The sequence below is a fragment of the Poecilia mexicana genome, unplaced genomic scaffold (genome assembly GCF_051168715.1).
Source record: "Poecilia mexicana isolate PSO_F unplaced genomic scaffold, ASM5116871v1 scaffold_17, whole genome shotgun sequence".
NCBI classification, from domain to species: Eukaryota; Metazoa; Chordata; class Actinopteri; order Cyprinodontiformes; family Poeciliidae; genus Poecilia; species Poecilia mexicana.
In genome coordinates this window covers 794,001-800,000 of record NW_028263386.1, presented here as the reverse complement: position 1 = coordinate 800,000, position 6,000 = coordinate 794,001, and the positions used below count along the sequence as shown (strand labels likewise).

General features: G+C 44.3%; 1 protein-coding gene across 5 annotated transcripts in view; it reads left to right on the top strand.

The window, feature by feature from the left end:
• The window catches only part of smg7 (SMG7 nonsense mediated mRNA decay factor), a 16,431-nt gene extending 14,650 nt beyond the window's left edge, over positions 1–1,781 (top strand). For 4 of the 5 annotated variants that reach the window (XM_088014896.1, XM_088014898.1, XM_088014895.1 and 1 more), the window contains one exon: positions 1–1,781. This exon is cut by the window's left edge and continues 652 nt beyond it. The gene's annotated coding sequence lies outside the window, so the exon portion shown is untranslated. The other variant, XR_015765890.1, reaches the window with a different exon arrangement.
• Positions 1,782–6,000: the final 4,219 nt, after the last annotated feature.

Sequence of the window (6,000 nt, the reverse complement as noted above, 5' to 3'; positions counted from 1 at the left end):
ACTGTGGGGGCTGAACGAGGGTTCAGACACCTGGCAGCGGCGCAGTGGGCGGGGCTAAGGGCGGCCCAGTAGTGTTACTGTTAGCTTACAGAGATTACAGATATTAACTGAAAAAGAAAAAACTGTATTTTGTGATTTGTTTGTAGCAGGTTTAGCTTCTCACCCTCGAGGTGAACGGCTTCATCCGTTAGCTTCCTGCTTGAATACTTCCGGGCTTTCCTGCCTCTACTTCCTGGAACGCTTCACCTGATGAAGAAAAAACTCCAGATGTGACCTGCTTGCTTACTGAACCTGATCTGCTCCTTTACTTTCTGTTCCTGTTCTGCCTCGTTTTAGTAGCAGCTGCTGTGAGACTGTCGGTCCACCGGTCCGTCAGGCCATCGGTCCACCGGACCTTCAGGCCATCGGTCCACCGGTCCGTCAGGCCATCGGTCCGTCGGTCCACCGGTCCGTCAGGCCATCGGTCCACCGGTCCGTCAGGCCATCGGTCCACCGGTCCGTCAGGCCATCGGTCCGTCAGGCCATCGGTCCACCGGTCCGTCAGGCCATCGGTCCGTCAGGCCATCGGTCCACCGGTCCGTCAGGCCATCGGTCCACCGGTCCGTCAGGCCATCGGTCCACCGGTCCGTCAGGCCATCGGTCCACCGGTCTGTCAGGTCTCCCTGACGACCAAAAACTCAAAAGCTTCAGTCAGGCTCCTTTAGAAAAAAGGAGGTAATTAATTGCATGATGTGAACAAAACGGTTTGAAAAGCTTCCCTGATCAGATCCTGTTGGGTTTCATTAGAAAGGCTGAAAGTTTCCTAAAACCAGGAAATTCATGTTTCAACTAGAAACTACATTTGGGACCAGAAAGGTCCAGAAGCCTAAAATATCAACGGTTTTTGATCCATGTCTTAATATTTCCAGCCTGAAACTTTTCAGTCTGGGAGGTAAACAGTGACATCTGGTGGACAGAGACGAACTCTGCAGCTCGCTGGGATTTCAGTGTGATTTTAAGGCAGCCGGTCAGGATGCTGCTGGTTCTCCTCTGGTTCTGGTTCTGGATCCTTGGGAAGCTCTGAGACCAGCAGGATGAAAACTAAAACGTTCAGACGTCTGCAGCTGTTATGGTTTAAACATCTCTTTATTTAACTGTTACAGTCTTGTAAATATTCAGTTATGGAAAAATGAGGTGCAGTTTCTGTCACGTGACTTTTTGTTTTAAAATACATAAAAAATGATCAGACGGTTCTGAAAGCCCAGCGGATTATTAATTATTGATCTGCTGATCTGCTGACTCTTTATGAAGTGATTCTTTCTGAAGGTTTAAGATGAGAACAGTTCCAGGAACCATCAGGAATAATGTTTGATCGGTTCTTTTTCTGCTCGCTTCGTTTTAAAGTGGAGCTAAAATCAGCTGGACTTTGGGTTTTAACCTGAAGTTCTGCAGTTCAAGGCCCGGTTCTGGTGTCTCCCATCTGGACCCGGTTGGACCCGGTTCAGACCAGCGTTCAGCTGCTCTCTTGGAAACAAACCGATTATTTTCCCTCGGATGTTTTCTTCAGACTTTGTGTGATCGTGCTTTTCCTGTCGCTTCACCTGAAGACGAGCCGCCTGAGCGGACCCGAGGCCGTCAGAGGAATGGGTCGGGAGCCGGTTCTGGTCCCGGTTTATTCTGCAGGTTCTGGGTCCTGGTGGGTTGGAACACCAGCCTGGTGTTCTGGTTCAGGTCTGACCTTTGACTTCTTGTGTTTGTCTCTGTAGACTTTCAGATTTAAATAAATGTGGACTGTGTTCTCTTTGTGCCTCTTTATTTAAACAAGTTTAACTTTTCTCATAAATTCAGAATTTATCAAAAACAACAAACTGATGCAAAATGCAACATGAACATGTGACTGCAGTGACCAGGGCCCCAAACTGGGCCCTGGAGGCCCCATGGTTCAGTCCCTCCTGGATCCTAGCAGGAACTCTGAGGTTGGCATCGCGCCTCATGAAGATCCTCCATAAGTTCACATCGATTTTTGAATCAATTCATCACATGACTTGGATGCTGTTGAAGAGAAAACTTACATTTTAAATATAGAATTAGCTGAAAAATATAAAAAGGTTCAGATGGGATAAAATGAGTTTCCTCATCTGGTCCAGTAGAATAGTTTCAGTTTTGTCAATGGGTCACATGACCCGGAAGCTATTGAAGGAAAATAAACAGTTTTCTTCTTTTCATAATGAAATTATTTAAAATATTTCTAATGACTTTAAATTCAATAGAGTGTGCCTCATGGATCAGAAGGAAGGACGAATATTAGCTTCTCGGTGTTTGGTTCGGAAATCTGCTGACGGTCCCGAACCTCCGAGGTTCCGAGGGACGGCTGGCCGAGACCAGCGTTCATGAACCGGATCAACCTTCAGCTTAGCGCCGTTTAATCCAACATGAAACTAACATTTGATCAAATTAAAAACCAGTAGACAGTTCTAGTGTTTTATCCCGGAACCAAAGCAGCGACGTCACATTTAGTTCAGCAAATAAAACTTTAGTTAGAAAGAAGAAGCTCAGTGAGGCTTTGTCGCATTTTGGGTTAAATACACTTGTTCTGTATCGAGTTAAGAAACCAGAGGTGGGAGAGTAACTAAATAAAAAAATTAACTAAAACAGAGAACTTGCCGTGTGAGCTTAGCTTGTCTAGAACCGGATGTCATCACCGGACCGAACCTTTGGAACCCAAAGGGGATTTTCAGGTCTTCACTGTTTTAATGAAGCGCCTTCCTTTACCGCCATGACGCTGACGTGGTCTGACTCCGCCCCTTCCTGTTTGCTGTTCTTCAAATATGGCGCAGTTTCAACTCTGATGTGGATCCATTCCGGAACCCGGATTAAAAACGATCTATCCTGATCTCCCAGCCCAGATGAGTCCAGCTCGGCGCCTTGTACTGGATGGGCTGCGGCCGCCATGTTTGCTTGAAAATAAGGCCTTTCATTTCAACATACATACTTTTGTATCTTTGATATCTGCTTTGAAATTTAATCAGAAATATTTCAAAAACTCACATTTTATTTGCGTTAAACAAGAACTTGAATTTAAACATGAAAACAAATTAAATTTTGTGCCAAAAAAAATGTGCGGCGTCTTCTGGTTTAATTTCTTCTGGACAACGACACAGATCTGCTGCGGCCACATGGATCCTCGATGAGGCACTGCTGACGCAGACCGTCTCTGTTTTCCACACTGTGTGTGTGTGTGTGTGTGTGTGTGTGTGTGTGTGTGTGTGTAGATGTGTGTAAGCTGCAGCACAACCAATCAAATTAACAAAATTGAAAAATACACAAAAGCAAGACGAAAAATCGCTTAAAGCAGACATGCTCCCATGAGTAACTTGTTTTGGGTTAATCAGTTTTGAAATGTCCAACTAAACAAGCAAAACCTGCAAGAAGAGGATCTCAGATGGAGATGCAACAACTTTCAGGGAGGCGGTTCTTTGAGATGGAGAGCTGGGAGGTTGTTGACTTTAGCGAACTTCGTATTATTGGCAAGCGAACGCCGGGCTACGTTGATGATGCCATGCTCCATAAATCTGGTCCTTCAGTCGCATCCACACGCTGTGCAGCTCCGGGTCGAGGTCCGGAGCAGAAAGCAGGTTCTGTTCCTGTTTCTCTCCATCATCAAGTTGAACCGGGTCCGTCAGAGGATGGATGGTCTGGAAGTTTATTCTGTAAAGTTATAAAGTCTGACTGGATGATGGTTTGGAGCTCATGGCTGAGAACTTGTGGTCAACATGGATATGGGCTGAGAGGATTTAGAAGCTGATCAATCGATCGATGCTATTGAGATATCCATAGATATCTATATATAACTCATTAGTTATATATAGCATCAGTCAAAAAGTTCCTACATGCATATTCAGAAGGTGTGTTAGTTAAACATCACTGCTGTGTTTTTTTATTATTTTTCTTTTTTCGTCCAGCACTGCAAAACACAAAATCTTCCCAAGTATTTTTGGTCTAATTTCTAGTGTGAATATCTTTTGACTTATTTTAAATGTGCTAGATTACAAGTAACTTCATCAACAAATAAGCGCTTGTTTCAGAACATGATTCCTTAATGTTGATGAAAAAGGACAAGCAGTTCCACTGGTGGATCATTTCACTTGTAACATTTTTCCTGTTATGAGTTGATTTATCTGCCAATGGATCTGGTACATTTCCATCAATATTAAGGAATTGTTCTTGGAACAAGTGCCTGTTTCTAGCTGAAAAGTTACTTTTCCATTAGTCTTATTTCAAGTGAACTGAGTTATTTTCTCTGGAAACTAGACCAAAATGACTTGGAAAGGTTTTGTTTCTGCAGTGCGATAAGCTGGAGTAGATAACGATCCTCCTCCCTTCAATCCAACCACAACGAGTCGATATGAAAAACCTCAAACCGCCTTCAGCTGCTGCTGCGACGCTCCCATAGAGAAACAATTCAACAGTTTTTGTATGAGTGTTTCTCACCGTGTTTACGGACCACAGTGACTGAAGTCAGCCTGAACGTTTGACAAAAACCTCCGAGCCTTACGGTGAGCCGCTGATGGATTCAACACGAAGCTCTCTGATTCTTCCAATCCTCATTATACATGCACAACTTTGGAAACTAAAGGTCTTTCAGACACAGACAGCCAGACGGTGCAAACACTGAATTACTGGCATAATTATAACCCGATTGGTAAAATCTAAATATTACAACTTAAAACGACTCCTTCTGTTTCAACGTGAAGATACTGGAGAATGTTTCTTCTGCTGCTGGACTCAATTATCACTTTATGTAGAACAAAAGCTTCCAACTGACTTGGACCACCAACCCACTTCATCTGCAGTCAGCGAGTGGTGACCCGGCTTCCAGGAGATCACTAGCTGCAGATGTGGTCAAATGTTGCCTGATAAGGTTTTAGGCAGAGAAATTACAATTCCCATCAGTCCGTCTGTCTGTCCATTAGCTAAAGTTAACTTCTCACCTTGACATTTTGCTCCGTTCTTCCCTGAAATGTTCCAAAAACCCAGAGACACCAAAACTCAGCCACTGGAAGCAGCGACTCGGTTTGACCCAAAGGTGACCTTTCAACTGGTTCTGCTCTTCAGCTGCAGACCCAGCAGAACCACTTCACCTGCCAAACCACACAAAATCCAAACAATCTGAATCTTACCGGGCCTCAGCTGTCTCTTGTAAAGACCACGAGTGATCTGACCTTCACTGAGAATCAACCTGAATGTTTCACAGCAGGTTTAGAGCCCAGATTCACAGGAACCAATAAAGGAGAAGAAAGTCCGTCCACATCGAGAGGAAGGTGGCAGACGAGGGCCAAGGCAGAGTCTGAAGATCACTGAGGAGTCAACAGGCTTTCAGCATCAAAGACCACCTGATCTTATTCTGCCTTCTGCCTAAAGGCTTGAGCTGACGAACTGATCCTCACCTTCAGATTTTCAGGATGTTTCCTCCTGCCGGACAGCAGATGTGGTTCCTGGTATCTATGATCCTCAAGTCTTTGGAGAGCTGAAGACTCTGGGTTTCCCCCAGTGTATTATAGGCCTGGCGCCTGCCATCCTTCACTAGCGCCACCGCCAGGCTAAGAGTTTCTTCTTTATGTTTTTAGGAAAATAATAATTAACAAAAAAACAACACTTTTTTGTTTTGTTTTGTTTGGGGTTTTTAAGCAGCATCTCTGTTGCTCTGAGCGCTTCACTGGCCAAGCAGATTTATTCCTAAAACATAAGTTTATAGAAGATAGGTTTATATCAGAGCCCACCAGTTTCATATGCGCATTCACTGAACCCTTCAGTAGTGATAAATTAGATAGGATTTTTTCCCCCCAAATTCAAGACATAGGGGTGACCCAACTAGAGTCCAGTTGGGACACCCCATGATCACTAAGTCTTAAAAGGTAGAGTCTCTGAGAACAGTTCTTCAAAATACAGTCAGTGTTTTCAGCAAAGTTGAGCCGACTGTCCAGGAACGACCCAAGGTATTTAAAATCTGCCAGTTTCAAC